Raw genomic sequence first — 19,698 nt, forward strand, 5'->3', positions numbered from 1 at the left:
TGTTGCTGTTTTGTACTAATCGTTTGAACATAAATTTTGTGTTGGACTTTAGCACCTTGCTGAAAGTTTTAAGAATTGATAACCTGTTTTATAATGCCTATTGTTTTATTTGGCTTGTGACAAAATAGGATTTGGGATACATCGTTTTTCTCTTGCGTGTATACCCTGTAATCACTCATATTGGTGGCTTTGTTTCAGGGAACAGTGTCTGAGTGATTTGCTCTCCTTTTGGAAAACATCAGAGGAGAAACTCCTGTACTCCTGGCATAGACCAGTGTGACAGAACCTGCAATCTTCATTGTCTTTCCTGGGACTGGCTGTGAGGAAATTCTTATCCTCCAGCATAACACTATTCATGCTCTTGGTAGCTTTTTCTACTACTTTGTCTGGACTGGGTGTAGTAATGGCATATAGAAAGTTCTTAATAATTCTACTGTAGATTTATTAAATGTATATGACGGAATGGAAATGATGAACCAATCAGAATTCTTAGAGCAAGTTCTATGAAGAACAGAATAAAAATCATGCAGTTTTCTGTGGTATGTAATTATTATTTCAAGAAAGTACATAATGCTGAGAGGGTAGCTCTTGCAAGAATGGATAAGAAGGTTAATAAATACATATAAACATGAAGACATTAATTCAGGAACAAGGAATTCATCTATGTGGATACCAATACCTCAAGTAGTCAGAAAATAGAAAAGATTGGTCAAGAGTCCATCAGATCTTCTGCCAACAAAATAAATTTTCTTATTATGGCTATGGTTGTTCAGGACAGAAATAAAGATATTGTCAGTGTAGATTAAAACTTTTAGTAAGTGTTTAAGACACAATGTGCTAATCACAGCAATCATGGAGATTCACTTAATTATGAGCCCATAAGTTTATATATCTGCTGGGGAAAATAAAGCATAAGAGAAAGAAACTAATTTGAAAAACTTCAGAGAGTTATGATCTTTATTTTTTGCATATTTTTGGAAATAAAAATGAAACCGTACTTTATGACTTTGAAATGACATAAATCAGAGCCATTTCCTGTACAACAAGCTGGAGGTCATCTCTTTCATTGTGTTGATCTCACATTTACATCCTTGGGGGTCTTTGAAATCCACTGCAGTTCAGCATCTTGGATATCTGATTATTGTTATTCTCTGATGAAATAATTATTAGGGAAATTGATCTTCTAAATTAATTTTGTTTTGCAGTAGTGAACACATACTCAAATGAGACTCATTCTTAAAATATGCAAAAAATGAGATTTAATAATTGATAAGAAAATGCTGTATATAGTGGTCAATGTACAATTATTCATGTATTCATTTATTTACTTATAAGAGAATTAATTCTTTATTATTTTATTATTGTTGTTGATATTATTTTACCCTGTGTGTGTGTGTGTGTGTGTGTGTGTGTGCATGTGTGCATGAATGTGTGAGTGTGGAGACTCACAATACCCTGTGGTATGTATGATGGTCAGAGGACAACCTTTTGGAATGTAGTTCTATCTTTCTATCTCGGTTTTCATGGATTGAATTCGTGTCTCCAGGCTGCCACAGCAAGCATTTTTACTCTCAGTGACACAAAATTTTAATTTTTATATCTATTGTTAATTCTATAAATTAACTTTAATATACTCTTGAATGAAACTGAATGTTATATTCTTATTAAACATTGTATAATCAATCATAAATTCATTCACATTTAAAATTAAAAATATATGGAAATATTTAATAAAGTTCTTAATATGTACTTGTGCCCTTTTTGTTTATAGATAGTAGAGTGTTTTTCGTACAATAACCAGGTATCTACCGAATATTTGGAAGTTCTAACAAGCCCAAGTCACTAAGTTTCACTCCAACTTAAGTTTAGAATGCATGCCCACATTTGAAGGTGAATATAAAAATATTAGAAATATGGGTGTTGGGGAGATGGCTCTGTAGGACATGTGCTGGCAGAACAAGGGTTCAGATCACCAGCTGCCACACAGCATGGCGGAAATGATGGCCTCTTGTAATCCCAGTCTTTGGGAGGAGGAGACAGGAAATACCCGGAGCCAGCTGCCTACATAGTTTGACAATCCACCCTGGGTTAAGGCAAAAGGCCTTGCATCAGACATAAATTGGAGCAGGACTGAGGAAATTACTGGCCCGAACACATATGATTTCTATACATGTGAATGAAAATAAACACATGTGTAATCAACATATGTATACATAAGCAAAAATGTATTAGCAATACTACTTCATATGGTATAGCCTGTTGTACATATTTCAGGAGAAGATGGCCAATGTAATTTTGTGGTAATTATCTTTGTAGATTTGATTAACTCCAAAAGTTCCATACAGGGAGTTACTCAATTGGCTAATTTTTAATGAATAAAAGGATAAGTCTGAGTACCAGATTTAGCTTATCTATTTTAGTTAAGGCCAAATTTAGGTGCATTTTATAATTCATTTATTTATTTGGAACTGTTGGTTAATATCAAGTTATATAATGGGCAATGTAATAAAGACATATTTATTTATACAAAGATACAGATACTATACCATGTTTCTTCCTAGTGAAAATAAGAACCATAGCAGCAAATTTTTTTCTACTTTCTTTGTTCAATTTCCCTCTTAATACCCAAAGAAATTTCTAATATATTAACCTGGATCAATCGGGACTCATGAATGATTTATTATAAACAGACACTATTAGGCCTAAGAAGGAATAAACAAACATAAGAAGGCTAAAGAGAACATGAAAAATGATGGGATCAAAATATTAGATGTTTTTCATGAAGTTCAAACAGTTTTGGAGATTAATAGAGCTAAGATCTGGAAACCCAGGAGGTAATGGTTTTGAAGGTAGAGCTGTTAATGGTAATGGCAGTAACTGTGATCAGAGTGGATCTATGCAGCAAAATAAGGAATGAGGCTAACTCAAAGGAAAAAGGGTTACAAACTGAGCAGTCAGTGTCCTGAGTAGATGCAACATGTTCTGGAAGATACTCTGGTTTCACTTTTTCACAGTAGCTATTGAAACAGACTGGGAAATGCATGTGTCGGATGCTGCTGATGGTGTGATGTTTGGACCCCAAACTATTCCAGATTTTTGCTTTCTCTGCATCTGCAATTACCTTCCACACGTTCTGAGTCTACATAAAAATAGATTTATGAAACTGTGACAGAGATGAGTGGTGGAGTGCAGATTTAGCTGTTCTAAAAATACCTGATAGCTGAAGTATTTTAACAAGACAGAGTTTGATTCTTCCTATGGGATATTTTGCTTTCAGGAGGGGTAGAATGTCTGTTCTTGAAGATCTAGGAAAATAGCTGTAATTTATTGTTCTGGTTTTGTCCCATTCGTGGGCTTAAAATGGTCTGCCACTGTGCTCGAGAAGCCATTGAATATCAAAATGAACCAAGGGAGAAAGCAAGTTCATGAGTGCTTGACTTCATATTAAACCACAATATGCCAGTTCAGTTTAGGTCTAAGAAGTCATTGATAACGTAGGTAATTATGGGGAAATTAGATAGGTAATACATCATAACCACAATAATTCAGGATGAACCATGGAGTTCTATTGCCAAAATAAGGGAAGAAGAGAACTTAGGGTCCCAGACTTATCAATGGCCCTGGGAATAAGAGTACCTAGTGATAAATAGAACATGAGGAATGAAATCAGAAAACGACTACTGTCACCAATGGAAAAGATGAGAGGCAACTTGGAAGAACTATCTTTAGTTATTGCTAATAGAGTATAGTCTTTATAAGTAAAACTAGGAGCTATTATCAATAATAGTAAGTAAAACTATTAAGAGTGTTATTATCAAGAATAATAAAATCTAAAGGCAATCAAATACATTTAGGCTTAGAGTTTTCCTCTCATCATTAAAGTATCACAACATTTCCTTGGTACTTGGACCTCAGATATTTGCAGATTTGGAATCAGAGTAGTGAATGTTTCTGCAGCATTATAACAAGAGTGTATGCCATGATTATTCCATACTCATACGAGATCTGTGCCTAGTTATCCAGATGGGTGCATACTGGGAATTAAGATTATGCTTATATACTAAAGGTAAATAGAGAAAGAGATGGACTGGACAGCCAAGTGTGGATTCTCAAAACCTCCTCATGGATTCCTGATAGAGTGGGAGCTAGTTAAAAATGGAATATTGACACACACACACACACACACACACACACACACACCCCTTGCTGTGACTCCATTATGCCTATTTGTTTCATTTTTTCCTAGTTCCCAATAATATAGCTTGGACAGACTCTATTGAAAGTTGGAATAACTTACCCTGTGTAAGGTTTGTGGGGTAAGAAATTAGGGTAGGCAAAATAGAAGTATCTGATAATGGTGCCTAACCTCAACCAAGAGAATAAAAAATTAAAATCAAATAAACTCAATGAAGACCAAACATATAAAAACATTGAAAACAAAATCATAGAAACAACAAAAAAACTAACAATGAATTCTAGGGTTAATTATGGATGTCAATACTACCATATCCTCAAGGATACCTACATTTTATTCAACATTCTGAACGTCACTGAACATCATAGAAGACGACTGCAGTCTACCATACACTTAAGCAAGTCAGGGGTGTAAGTGCAGTTGTCAGTTTGGATATGGAATTGTCTTTAGAGGTGGTTGTGCAGGCTTCATATGGAGCCCTTTGCTTGGGGAATGCATTCTTCTCCCTTCTATTCAAATGAGGTGTCAGAAACATGAGATTCAGTATGTAAAGAACATTGTATTTAATCTGTCTTTTCCCCAATTATTTTTATTAACTCAACTATGGCTACAGTCTCCAAAAAACCTGACTTTCTGATAGTCCTGACAGCTTACTGAAAAAGAAGACAAGCAAAGGGTACCTCATAATTGTAGAATCTTTGCAGAATCAGAACAGAAGACAAGGGATAAGACATATGCAGAAGAAACCAGAATCAGGGACATAGTGAGAGAATCCCTCAGAAAGTAAATGAGTAACTGTAGTAATTTGCACCCCTCACCACAATGAAGGCAGTAGAGCTGCTGGTAAACCTTTTAGATTCTGGTGACAACTCATCCCATATCTAGGAATTTCTCTCTCTGAGTTTTGAGGAACATAAATAACTGCCAGATTATAGATCTGCATGAAGCAGAAAAAGACTCTAGCAGATCAAAGCTGCTACTGAAGCTGCTTTCCTTTTTCAGGCAATATAACCCAGCAGATTCTAAATGGTTGCAGCTTTTGGTGATATAGAATGCATAACAGGTCTAAGAGGAATTCTGAAGAAAGACTATGCCACTTGCACCACAGATTTCATGAAAATGTGCCTGATGGGTTGGTTATTGGCCATGGAGCACTGAATGAAGAATGGTCTCAGATTTATAGGCTGGTTGCATTAGGACTTGTCAAATGATCACCTTGTACATGCTTGGCAGCAGTTCACTGTAGTTAGGAATCCATGTTTAGAAGTGACTACTATATTGAATAGGTAGGGAGAAAGTGGGCAGCCTTGTCTAGTCCCTGATTTTAGTGGGAGGATATCATCCTCAGTGAGGTAACCCAATCACAAAAGAAGTCACTTGATATGCACTCACTGATAAGTGAATATTAGCCCAGAAANCTAGAATACCCAAGATACAACTTCCAAAACACAAGAAAATCAAGAAGTAAGACCAACTCGTGGATACTTCATTCCTCCCTAGAATAGGGAATAAAATATCCATGGAAGGAGTTGCAGAGACAAAGTTTAGAGCTAAGAGGAAAGGATGGGCCATCCAGAGACTGCCCCCCCCCCCCGGGATCCATCCCATAATCAGCCACCAAATGCAGACACTATTGCATATGCCAGCAAGATTTTGCTGAAAGGACCCTGATATAGCTGTCTCCTCTAAGGCTTTGCCAGTGCCTGGCAAATACAGAAGTGGATGCTCACAGTCATCTATAGGATGGAACACAGGGCCCCCAATGTAGGAGCTAGAGAGAGTACCCAAGGAGCTGAAGGGGTCTGTAACCCTATAGGTAGAACAACAATATGAACTAATTAGTATCCCCAGAACTTGTGTCTCTAGCTGCATATGTAGCAGAAGATGGCCTAGTTGGCCATCATTGGGAAGAGAGGCCCCTTGGTCTAGAAAACTTTTTATGCCCCAATACAGGGGAAAGCCAGGGCCAAGAAGTGGGAGCGAGTGGATAGGGAAGCAGGGCGTGGATTGGGAGGGTATAGGGGACTTTTGGGATAGCATTTGAAATGTAAATGAAGAAAATATCCAATAAAAATGTGATTACAATACGGGACACAAGCACGGGCGGGGGGGGGGGGAGACTATAACTACTAGCTCTAGTATTTCCATGTGATTTACCGTAGTTAGCAGTCTTCTTCCAGAGTACATATCCATGGTCATATGGAAATTCCCATAACATCCTGAGAGACAGTGGAGAGGGAAAATCTTCCCCCAAAACAAACACAACCTAAAATTTTTTATCTACTTTAGAGGAGGAAGTGGTCGAAAGAAGGGTACGTGTATATTTCTGGAAAGTGTTTTTTGATTTAGTAATTTAGAGAGAAAAGGGCTAGACAAAGCTCAATAAGGAGGAGGTCTTGAGTGGAGTCATGTCAGTGAACATATGGCAGCACACAGCAAGTGTGATGATCTTTGTATAGTAGATAGCTGCCTTCTGAAAACCATCTGTCACAGAACAAGTCTTCTGTTGACCCTGCATTGACAAATCTCAGCACCAGTGTGATAGTTTAGAATACAGTTGCTTGTTACAAAGGCCATGGTATGGTTTCTTACTGTGGATAACCTAGAATTCCACCTTTGAATTTTTATCCAAAAGTCATAAAGATATGATCCAATTCTTAAGGCAACAGACATCTTGATGTAAAATAGACTATATATTGTATCAATTCTATACAAGAAATGTCAGGGCTTGACCTTAAGGATAGCTGTCCCTTCTCTGTATGGTTTCCCCTTCTTTAATAAGCCCAACCTTCTAGAGTTTCATAGATTCGTAAGGCAACTCATTGGCATGGATTGCCACATGGTGTAGTACCTTCTCAGTGAGTTTATTTCATAGCTAAGTAGGTGAAAAGGAATATGTCAATGACTTTGAGATCCATTTATTGGTTTGTGTATCAAGCCATCTAGACACTGCTAGGCACATAGGAACTGAAATATTACAAGAAACAGTGCTGGGGATGCAAACCTGAACTGCAATTGATGTGCATGTCTTTTCTTTCTGCCTTTGTTTCTCTCTTTCTTTGTCTCTGTCTCTGTCTGTGTCTGTCTCTGTCTTTCATACATGCACACAGAAGGACACACAAAATAAATAAAGGATTCTATGATTTATCATATTTAAATACAGAAAATTTTGGAAGAGGCAAATATAAAGAAATGATGACAGGATCAAGGGTTATTATAAGAGGGGATGAATAGTTAAAGCACAAATGGTTTTTATACCAATAAAAATATACTCTGATATTAAATTGGTGAGTACTTTTTGTATATTATAGAAGCCTATGGAATCTGTTACATCTAGAAAATTCTGATTAATCTGTGGGCTTTATTTGATAACAGCATATTAAGATTTGCACCCATTTTGATAAGTGTTCCACTACATTATGAGATATTGACAAGAGAAGCTGTGCATATGTGCGGCGGAGGTTTCATGAAAACACCCTACACATTTTCCAGATTATTTTCCTGTGAAGCTGAGTGCTTTAAAGAATTAAAAAATACACACATGTATACATATTAATTATCTGTCCCACCCCTATTGTTTCAGATTCAGCTCTTATTTGGGGTAAAGCCCATACTTGGCAGTTCTAACAAGGTTGTGAGTAGTGCACAGGTAGGAACTGCACTTGGAGAGCTGGCCTGGGGGGAGACGAAGATACTTCTCTCCAGGCCTCTTCCTTATCATGATGGAAAATTCCTTACAGTGTATCTAGAGTTGGGCTCGGATGGTGCCTTTTAAGTAGCTGCCTTGAGTGGCCAGGACCACTCTGTCTTACCCTGACTCAGTTATTTCTGTGACTTCTGCTTTCCTGGGGCTTGCTTAGTGTGTAGAATTGTGTGAGGGGAGTACATTTATATAACCTATTTCTCTTTACTATCTAGACATTTCAAAAGGTTTTATTGTTATAATGTGCACAAAAGAAAATTATACAATTATCAATCACCCAGTCATATAAGTACAGTTTAAGAAATGAGTTGAACAGACAAAATTCACGAATAATCTTATCCAGAGATTTATACAGGTTTTGATAAACTGTCCCTACTTTTGACATAACCAATGACATTCTTCGATGAAGGATTTTAAGTAAATTGTTGTCTAGTACAAAGGAAGAAAAACTTTGAACAGTGTCTTTGAAGTCAAGTTATAAAGCTCATATACTTGAAAAAGTGCCTTCCAAATCCAGAATCATTTTGCAATACAATAAATTGTCATAAATGTATTAACCAACTTGACAATTGAACTTAAATTTAGAATATGTCCTATACTGAAAACTTCTAAAGCTAGTTATTCTTCATTTTGTAAGCTGAGAACACATTTCTGTTTTTAAAGCTATGCTTTTAGTTTAGTAAAGAAATAGCACCAAGGTAATTGCATAGTAGAAAAGCGAAAAGAAATTCAAAGTTATGTTAGAGGTTAAACTATAGTTGTTCTTTAGCAATGACAGACTTTTATACAAAAAAGAAATCTTAGATGGAGCTCTCTTGTGTTAAACTGACATTATTTTATGGTTTACAGAAATAGATGGGTACTTATTTTGGTGATACTATTTTGCAGAGGAAATATGGAGTGAATTACTATTACTGAAGTCACATTACAAAACCTGAGATGGGAATTGTCTCAAGAAATCACTAAGAGTTCCTAGTCAGATCTTTCCCATGCTATGGGAAGAAGCTGCCAGAAGGCCCAAATTAGAAAACAATAAACAAAAACAATAAATAATCCAAAGGGGGGCAATTAAAACAGAGTAGGCCTCTATAAAGACTATAGGATGTTTTAAAAGCTTTTGTTAAATAGAATGTTGTATTGTGGAATAAAATTCAAAAGTAACTCTGTAAATTGGACCTTCCATAGAAATCAATATATTTACTATAATTATCTTTTATGTGCAAAACTGCTTATATGGAAATTATTTCAGCTCAAAGGATGTGAAAATGAGCTATCTCCTGGGGAACAGAGGGGTAATTCGTTTACAGAAAATGACTTTGAGTTTTGCGTAGAGAAACTAAAATGGACAGAGGTCTGATATTGACCTGCAAAAATAATTTGACAATGGTAAATGTCAGATATCTTTCTAGGTTTGTGTATGTTATATGTGGGGTGCAGGACGAGTTGTGTGAAAGTAAGGGTACTACTTTCAAGAGTCCGTTCTCTGCTGCGTGGGTTCAAATGATTGAATCCAGGTTGTCAGGCTTTGTGGGAGGCACCTTTACCTGCTGAGCTATTTTGACAGCACAAATCTCAAAGTTCTGGTAAAAAACAAAAGTTTGAATTTATGAATTATGAATAGAATTGCTTTCAATACATTGATAGGAGCCAGAGTATATAGCACTCTGTATTCATATTACTGATAGTGGATCTGAAGACTGAAGGGAATTTATAGGAAAATGTTAAGTCTATCTACAGATGTATTTTGTATGTGAAACAACTGTCATAATGGCTTTACAGAGAACATACACTGGCATGATTTATACATTTAAATCCAAGTGGGAATTATCTGCATCTGATCATCACCAATTTGCTCTGAATCACACTGGGAATGTTGTGATTTTAGACTCTCCTTCATTCTAACATGATAGCAGAATAGCTACTTAGTCTTTTCTATGACAGTTAAAGATTTTATGGCAGTTTTGAAAAAAAATTGGCAAAGTTAAAGTGAAGAAGAAAATAGCTTCTAGACTACTCAGATTAGTCAGATGTCATTGTAATTGAAGTCAGAGATAAAATATATAGGGTACTTGATTAAATTTAGCCTGAACCTAATGGCCATAAGGACAGAAAAGGAAATGGTCTTACACAATTTCTGCCAATTATTTATTAGGTGAAATGTGTAAGGGTTCTACGGATATTTCTTCCTTACAATTTTTTTTTTGAGTTACTATGCAAACCATAGACTACTAATTCATTTTACTTTGCATTTTTGGTTACTTCTTCAAAAGAGGCCCCTTGGCCTAGCAAATTTCATATGCCCCAGTACAGGGGAACATCAGAGCCAAGAAGTGGGAGTGAGTGGGTAGGAGAGCAGGGCTGGGGGAGGGTATAGGGGACTTTTGGGATAGCATTTGAAATGTAAATGAAGAAAATATCTAATATAAAAGAAAAAAGATCTCTATCAAAATGTATTTTATTCTGACACTGTGTTGTGTTTTGGTATGAAGTATCATCAACACAGTGTGAGTTTATGTGGGCAGAAAGCAGAGTCTTTGCATCTAAAGAATTGTCTTCTAATGATGTATTTTGAATTATGTGTATCTATAATTATCAGAGGTTCCTTATGTTTATGATACGAAAACAGTAGAATAACTTATCCTTGCTTGAATATCAGAGATCGTGGCTTCCTATTTTTTCATTTTGTTAGATGACCTGATATCTTTGACCTTAGACTCTAACTTTGAAAGGTGATGATGGTAATAGGTACCTTGAAAGGTTTGTAAAAATCATTACATGATCTTCAGATAGTGCATCATCAACTTGTGGATTGCTGTGGTGGTTGAGAAAGCCCAGGATGGTCCTGAGGATGCTGCAGATGCTAATGTTTTCTCTTCTCATCGAAGAGTCAATTCCTATGGTATTGTTACACAGGGTCTTGATTTGCTTTCTCTTTAACTCTTGAGTTGGCCATGAATCTCATAGATATTAAATATTCCATAACTCTGATAGCTGATAGCTTACTATTTATTCAAAAAATATCCAAGAGTATCTGTAGACACATTGGGAAGAGAAAGAGTGCCTATCACTTATTTGACTGAAGAAGATTTGACTTAGTCTTATACACATAACATGTCTTGGCAGCCACACATCTGAGACCATGTACTCAGCCTGTTATGGCAGGGCTATGATAAACTAGTAAGTACAGTTGGGTGTATGAAAATGGAGTTCATTGCTGATGTAGTTCTTACATTGGAAAGTGGAGAGAAGGGTCTAAAGCAAACCAATATTAAGAGAGTGAAGAGAAATGGGCACTGTAATTTGGACTTTCTGCAGTGAGATATTTTTGAGCATGCTGATAGGACACAGAGTGGAAGATGAATTTTATAAGATTGATACATGCACTGAGCACTCCATTAGGGACATCTGGTTTCTGACGTGTGTTCCTAGAAATCCCAGGGCTGCTGACAAGGTCAACTTTCTTGGACCTGTGGTGCTGAGACCTAACAATAGAAGATTCACAGAGAAGAAATGTCCACAACCTTATCATACCTTCCAGTAAAGTAGGCCTCTGTTCCTCAATATGGAGGAGAACGAATTTTGTGTTTTTTTTTTCCCTTGGAGTACAGTTGGCAAAAGCAACATATATACAAATCTATAAGTGTGTGTGTGTGTGTGTGTGTGTGTGTGTGTGTGTGTGTGAACATACTCAAATTAGTTTCCAGAAATACATCATGTAAAACACATTCATCTTAGTAGAAGCCAAACTTATTTAAAGGTGCTTTATTTGTACAAATTACCTGAGGTCATAACTTTAAGTTTTATGAAGGACAAAGCATATTTAATAGAGGAAACTGCCCCTGGACAGATCATGTGTTGTAGTTATCAAGTCATTTTACCAAAATGGAGAGTTAATTTTGAGAAATTATGAAGACACTTTACTTTGTTAAGAACTGGAAACTCTTCTATTTGCTTTCCAAATAATAACTAATTGTCATTTGCTGTGAGCTAGAAGATTACAGTCACAGCAATTGTTAACTGCCTCCCTGTGTACAACACAAAGATGCTATTAATTCTGCCTCTGAAGACAAAAATTAGGGAAAATTTCACTTGAGTCTTGATTCATAAATCAACCTGGTACTTAAAAAGAAATTTGGTTTTGGTTGTAGTTCAGTGGTACAAAGCTTGTCTACTTTGTATAAGGCCCTGGAACACAACTCAAGTACTTGTCTCCCAGTGAAAAAGATACACTGATGTAACAGCTAAAATAACAAAGTAGTTAAAATTTAATTTCACTTGTTATCAATACAGATTTTACAATTGCATTTCTAACTAAATCTTAGAACAGATGGAGAATATTTGTCAAATGCCTCTTACCACATTTAAAAAAAAATTCAAGACAGGGTTTCTCTATGTCAGGTTGGCTGTCCTAGAAGACGCTCTGTAGAACAAGCTGGCCTTGAATTCAGGGATCTGCCTGTCTTTGTTTCTGGAGTGCTGGGATTAAACGCATGTGTTACTATATTTATTTTATTTTAGACAACTTTTTTTACTACAATCAGTCTAAATGCCAAGCACAAATATGTAATGATTCTTCATGAAATACATTTGAGAAATGTACGTTTCATATTAATAACCTCTAATTTTTGTGTTTGTTTCCTGATTAAAAAATAATTTTCTTCTCACCTCAACAATGATTATAACATAATAAGTTGTTGCTTTATCTGAAATGAACCATCTCATTAAATTATATTCACAAAAGTGCTAGAATTTAGAGGTGGAGACTTTGGGAGATGGTTATTTCATGAGGGTGGAGCTTTCACATTAGTGAGGTTATTGTTTTAAATAAAAAGGTCTCACTAAGCTTCAGTCTACACTTCTACTATATGTGGTCACCAAGAAGGTGCTCTCTATATAGCTGAAATCGCAAATCAGCTCGTATCTTGATTTTGGTGTTTCCAGAGTATGGAATCTTGAGAAAATATTTCTATTGCACATAAACTATCAGCATAAGGTGTTTCTAATAGGAACCTGAATGGATTAAGATCCCCACAAAAAGCATTCTCACACATCCTTGGGATATATGTGAAGCATTTTGTGTTTAGTATTCTCTGAAAATGGGCCATTTTATGACAGTTGCATTTAGTTTCCTGCACTTAATGATGCTTTAATGATGGAGTAGAATATTTATAACCAAGTGAGCCTCTAATACCAAATCAAACCAATGTTATTCCAAGGAGCCAAGCAGCTTCCACAGTTAGTTCCAGAATTTTCTCTGATCATCTAAGAATCATCAGAGGGCCTCTTTCCTCCCACTTGGTATGAAGAGCTTTGGCTATCAGACAGAGTCAGAAATGCAATGAAGAGCTTGCATCAGCCTTCTTTAACTGCTGTCCTTCTGAGAGGCAAGGGCAAAGCTGTTTCCTAGACTTGTTATACACTCCAAATATTGTAGTTTGTTTTGTGACTCTGTTGTCTTAGGGCCTAAGCAATCCGACATTCATTCCCTCTGTGTATAATACAATTCTCACTGTAGCAGTTTGTTCTCTACTTTTCTTATGTTTGCCAAGTAGCTGTGCATCCCCGATTCCATTCAGGTCATTCAACACAAAGATTCCTTGAGGAATCAAACATTTCATGGCAATTTCGGCCAAAGCTACTGTTTAAATCAAACATCAAAATATAAGTTGCAGCTTTGTTCAGGGATTCCTCTGTTCACAGAGCCTTTAAATTGGTCACGATCAGGTCCTTAAAGCTGGATAGATGGTAATGTGCTACATCTTAGGTGTCCACACTTTGAAGTATACTTGAGCTATCATTAAGAAAAATCCATGGACCTTTAACCCAAGCATTTGAACACATTTACCCTTAAATATATAAATCTAATTGCTTTATTTCATTTAAATATAAAATAAGTTTGGGAAATACAACCCTTCACATATTATTATGTTTAACTTACATTTCTAACATCGATTCCTAAGTACCTTTAGTCATTGCTTTCAAAGACAAGTTTTCAGAACAGGAAAATTGGGTGTATTTCATTTTAACCATAATTTTTGCTTGTGCTCTTCTGTAAGCTAACTTGGAACCTTCATTAGTTATTTAAAAATCAATATGTTGTAAAGATCACATTGCTTTTACATTTTACTTTACAGTGTTCTCCTATGTACAACATCTTTGCCTTAAGTGAAGTGATGTTAGCTGCACAAGTCAAAAGCAATCCATATACTGAGACTATATACAGCAGGCTCAGCAGCACTGGAACCTACTCTGTGATAAAGGGGAGCAGAACAGCTAGGTAGTATCCTACTTGTTTTAGAAAAATCATTGATAATTGGGCTCAATTTTGTTGATTGTCAACTTGTATTTTCCATTGGATTGTGTGCGTGAGAGTGTGGTGTTTACATTTTTAAAAGTATGGTTTGAAGAGTGATTTTCACTATCTCGTGATTGAGACAACAGCCTGGGAGACATTCCAAATGATATGTATGTACATTTACCTCTTGCCATTTCTAGAAGCTAACTTTAGAATTGGCTTTGCCTTTCTGTGACATATTTCACAAGCAATGTGGATTTTAGATTGTCTTGTTTACTAGCCAGTGTCTGAAGTTTTGTTAGAAGAGAAAATGTAGAGTAATTTAAATAATGCAGCATGCTTGCTCTGGCAAGTGATCACATACAAACATATAGGCATGTTCTTAGTATACACCTTTAAGGCAAAAGACCCTTGTTTCTCCAATCCCTGTCAGAGAATTGCCACTTGTGAATACCACAGAGGAAAGGGGCTTCCTGTGCCACTGTCCTGTATACAGCGCAGTGGCCTGTGAAACTGCCACTAGTCCCTGTAGAGAGAATGCTTTGTCATAGAGAGGCACCTGCCATAGAAACCCATAAATACCCTGCTTGTATTTGCCCAACTGAATACACTGGGAGGTTTTGTGAGACAGATCACAATGAGTGTGCTTCCAGCCTTTACCACAATGGGACTGTGTGCATGCCAGGATAGAATCAATGGCTATTCCTGCTCCTGTGTACCTGGATACAGACGCAGGCACGGTGACTTGGAAGTGGATGAAAATGATTTTGCTCCCTGTATGAATGAAGCTGTAAGTCTCAATAAGGTAGCAGACCAAGGGCCTCTACTCCCAATGATGGCTGACTAGGCCATCTTCTCCTACATATGCAGTTAGAGACACAAGCTCTGTGGGTACAGGTTAGTTTATATTGTTGTTCCTCCTATAGGGTTGCAGACTCCATTAGCTCCTTGGGTACTTTCTTTAGCTCCTCCAATGGGGACCCTGTGTTCCATCAAATAGATGACTATGAGCATCCACTTCTGTATTTGTCAGGTACTGTCATAGCCTCACAAGAGACAGCTGTATCAGGGACCTGTCAGAAAAATCTTGCTGGCATTTGCAATAGTGTCTGTGTTTGGTGGATGTTTATGGGATGGATTCCTGGGTGGGGCAGTCTCTGGGTGGCCCTTTCTTCTGTCTCAGCTCTGAACTTTGTCTCTGTAACTCCTTCCATGAGTATTTTGTTCCCTATTCTATAAAAGAATGAAGTATTCACACTTTGGTCTTCCTTCTTCTAGATTTTCATGTAATTTGCAAATTGTATCTTGGGTATTCTAAGTTGCCTATCATGTGAGTTCTTTACTGATTAGGTTACCTCATTCAGGATGATATTCTTCGGATCCATCATTTACCTAAGAATTTCATATATTCATTGTTTTTAATAGCGGAGTAGTACTCCATTGTATAAATGTACCATATTTTCTGTATCCATTTCTCTGTTGAGGGACATCTGGGTTCTTTCCAGCTTCTGGCTATTATAAATAAGGCTTCTGCCGGGCGTGGTGGCGCACGCCTTTAGTCCCAGCACTCGGGAGGCAGAGGCAGGCGGATTTCTGAGTTCGAGGCCAGCCTGGTCTACAAAGTGAGTGCCAGGACAGCCAGGGCTATACAGAGAAACCCTGTCTCGAAAAACCAAAAAAAAAAAAAAATAAATAAAAATAAATAAATAAATAAATAAATAAATAAATAAGGCTTCTATAAACATAGTAGAACATGTGTCCTTATTATCAGTTGGAACATCTTCTGGGTATATGCCCAGGAAGAGGTAGTGCTGGATCTTCGGGTAGTACTATGTCCAATTTTCTGAGGAACTGCCAGACTGATTTCCAGAGTGATTGTGCTAGCCTGCAATCCACCAGCAATGGAGAAGTATTCCTCTTTCTCCACATCCTCACCAGCTTCTGATGTCAACTAAGTTTTTGATCTTAGCCATTCTGACTGGAGTGAGGTGGAATCTCAATGTGGTTTTGATTTGCATTTACCTGATGATTAAGGATGTTGAACATTTTTTCAGGTGCTTCTCAGCCATTCGGTATTTCTCAGTTGAGAAATCTTTGTCTAGCTCTGTACTCCATTTTTTAATGGGGTTATTTGACATCTTTGTATATATTGGATAATAGTCCCCTATCAGATTTAGGATTGGTAAAAATCCTTTCCCAATCTGTTGGTGGCCTTTTTGTCTTATTGGCAGTGTCTTTTGCCTTACAGAAGCTTTGCAATTTTGTGAGGTCCCATTTGTCCATTCTTGATCTTATAGCACAAGCCATTGCTGTTCTGTTCAGGAAATTTTCCCTTGTTCCCATATATTCTAGGTTTTTCCCTACTTTCTCCTCTATAAGTTTTAGTGTCTCTGGTTTTATGTGGAGTTCTTTGATCCACTTAGAATTGAGCTTTGTACAAAGAGATAAGAATGGGTCAATTCCCATTCTTCTACATGATAACCGCCATTTGTGCCAGCACCATTTGTTGAAAATGCTGTCTTTTTTCCACTGGTTGGTTTTAGCTCCCTTGTCAAAGATCAAGTGACCATAGATATGTGGGTTCATTTCTGGATCAATTCTATTCCATTGATGAACCTGTCTATAGCTGCACCAGCACCAAGCAGTTTTTTATCACAGTTGCTCTGGAGTACACCTTGAGGTCAGGCATGGTGATTCCCCCAGAGGTTCATTTATTGTTGAGAATAGTTTTTGTTATCCTAGGTTTTTTGTTATTCCAGATGAATTTGTAAGTTGCCCTTTCTAACTCAGTGAAGAATTGAGTTGGAATTTTGATGGGGATTGCATTGAATTTGTAGATTGCTTTCGGCAAGATAGCCATTTTGACTATATTAATCTTGCCAATCCATGAGCATGGGAGATCTTTCCATCTTCTGAGATCTTCTTCGATTTCTTTCTGCAGAGACTTGAAATTCTTGTCATACAGATCTTTCACTTCCTTAGTCGGAGTCACACCAAGGTATTTTATATTATTTGTGACTATTGTGAAGGGTGTTGTTTCCCTAATTTCTTTCTCAGCCTGCTTATCCTTTGTGTAGAGAAAGGCCACCATTGACTTGTTTGAGTTAATTTTATATCCAGCTACTTCATTGAAGCTGTTTATCAGGTTTAGGAGTTCTCTGCTGGAAATTTTAGGGTTACTTATATATACGATTATATCACCTGCAAATAGTGATATTTTGAATTCTTCCTTTTAAATTTGTATTACTTTGATTTCCTTTTGTTGTCAAATTGCTCTGGCTACCACTTCAATTACTATACTGAATAGGTAGGGAGAAAGTGGGCAGCCTTGTCTAGTCCCTGATTTTAGTGGGATTGCTTTGAGTTTCTCCCTATTTAGTTTCATATTGGCTACTGTTTTGCTGTATATTGCTTTTATTGTGTTTAGGTGTGGGCCTTGAATTCCTGAATTTCTATGACTTTTATCATGAAGGGGTGTTGTGTTTTTCACATGCTTTCTCAGTATCTACCAAGATGATCATGTGGTTTTTGTCTCTGAGTTTGTTTATAGTGGATTACATTGATGGATTTCCATATATTAAACCATCCCTGCATCCCTGGAATGAAGCTTACTTGGTCATGATGGATGATCATTTTGATTTGTTCTTGTACTCGGTTTGCAAAGATTTTATTGAGTATCTTTGTATCGATATTCATAAGAAAAATTGGTCAGAAGTTCTTTTTCTTTGTTGGATCTTTGTGTGGTTTAGGTATCAGAGTAATTGTGGTTGCATAGAATGAATTGGGTAGAAATCTGTTTCTATTTTGGAGAATATTTGAGGAGAATTGGAATTAGATCTTCTTTGAAGGTCTAATAGAACTCTGCACTAAACCGATCTGGTCCTGGGCGTTTTTTTTTTTTTTTTTTTTTTTTTTTTTTGGTTGGGAGGCTACTAATAACTGCTTCTATTTCTTTAGGGGATATGGGACTGTTTAGCTCGTTAATCTGATCCTGATTTAACTTTGGTACCGGATATCTGTCCAGGAAATTATCCATTTCATCCAGGTTTTCCAGTTTTGTTGAGTATAGGCTTTTGTAGTAGGATCTGATGATGTTTTGGATTTCCTCAGGTTCTGTTGTTATGTCTCCTTTTTCCTTTCTGATTTTGTTAATTAGGATGCTGTCCTTGTGCCCTCTTGTTAGTCTGGCTAAGGGTTTATCTATCTTGTTGATTTTCTCAAAGAACCAGCTCCTGGTTTGGTTGATTCTTTGTATAGTTCTTTTTGTATCCACTTGGTTGATTTTAGCCCTAAGTTAGATTATTTCCTGCAGTCTGCTCCTCTTGTTTGAATTTGCTTCCTTTTGTTCTAGAGCTTCTAGGTGTGCTGTCAGGTTGCTAGTGTATGCTCTCTCTAGTTTCTTTTTGGAGGCACTCAGGGCTATGACTTTTCCTCTTAGAACTGCTCTCATTGTGTGTAGTAAGTTTGGCTCTGTTGTGGCTTCATTTTCATTAAACTCTAAAAAGTCTTTAACTTCTTTATTTCTTTATACCTTGACCAAGGTATCATTGAGTAGAGTGTTTTTTAGCTTCCATGTGAATGTTGGCTTTCTGTTCTTTATGTTGTTATTGAAGGTCAGCTTTAGTCAATGGTGATCTGATAGGATGCATGGGATAATTTCAATATTTTTGAATCTGTTGAGGCCTGTTTTGTGACCAATTATATAGTCAATTTTGCAGGAGGTACCATGAGGTACTGAGAAGAAAGTATATCGATTTGTTTTAGGATAAAATTTTCTGTAGATATCTGTTAAATCCATTTCTTTCATAACTTCTGTTAGTTTCCATGTGTCTCTGTTCAGTTTCTGTTTCCAGGATCTGTTCATTGATAAGAGTAGGGTGTAGAAATCTTCTACTATTATTGTGTGAGGTGCAATGTGTGCTTTGAGATTTACTAACTTTTCTTTAATGAATGTGGCTGCCCTTGTATTTGGAGCATATGTAATCAGAATTAAGAGTTCATCTTGGTAGATTTTATCTTTGATGAATATGAAGTGCCCCTCCTTGTCTTTTTTGATAACTTTGGATTTGAAGTCAATTTTATTTGATGTTAGAATGGCTTCTTCAGCTTGTTTCTTAGGACCATTTGCTTGGGAAATTGTTTTCTAGCCTTTCACGCTGAGGTAGTGTCTGTCTTTTTCCCTGAGGTAGATTTCCTTGAGCAGCAAAATGTTGTGTCCTATTTGTGTAGCCAGTCTGTTAGTCTATGTCTTTTTATTGGGGAATTGAGTCTATTAATATTAAGAGATATTAAAGAAAAGTGATTGTTGCTTCCTTTTATTTTTGTTGTTAGAGTTGAGATTCTGTTCTTGTGGCTCTCTTCTTTTAGGTATGTTGAAGGATTAATTTCTTGCTTTTTCTAGGGTGTAGTTTCTATCCTTGTTGATTTGCATTTCCCTGATGATTAAAGATGTTGAACATTTTTTCAGGTGCTTCTCTGCCATTCGGTATTCCTCAGGTGAGAATT

The sequence above is a fragment of the Mus caroli genome, chromosome 5 (genome assembly GCF_900094665.2).
Source record: "Mus caroli chromosome 5, CAROLI_EIJ_v1.1, whole genome shotgun sequence".
Classification (NCBI taxonomy): Eukaryota; Metazoa; Chordata; class Mammalia; order Rodentia; family Muridae; genus Mus; species Mus caroli.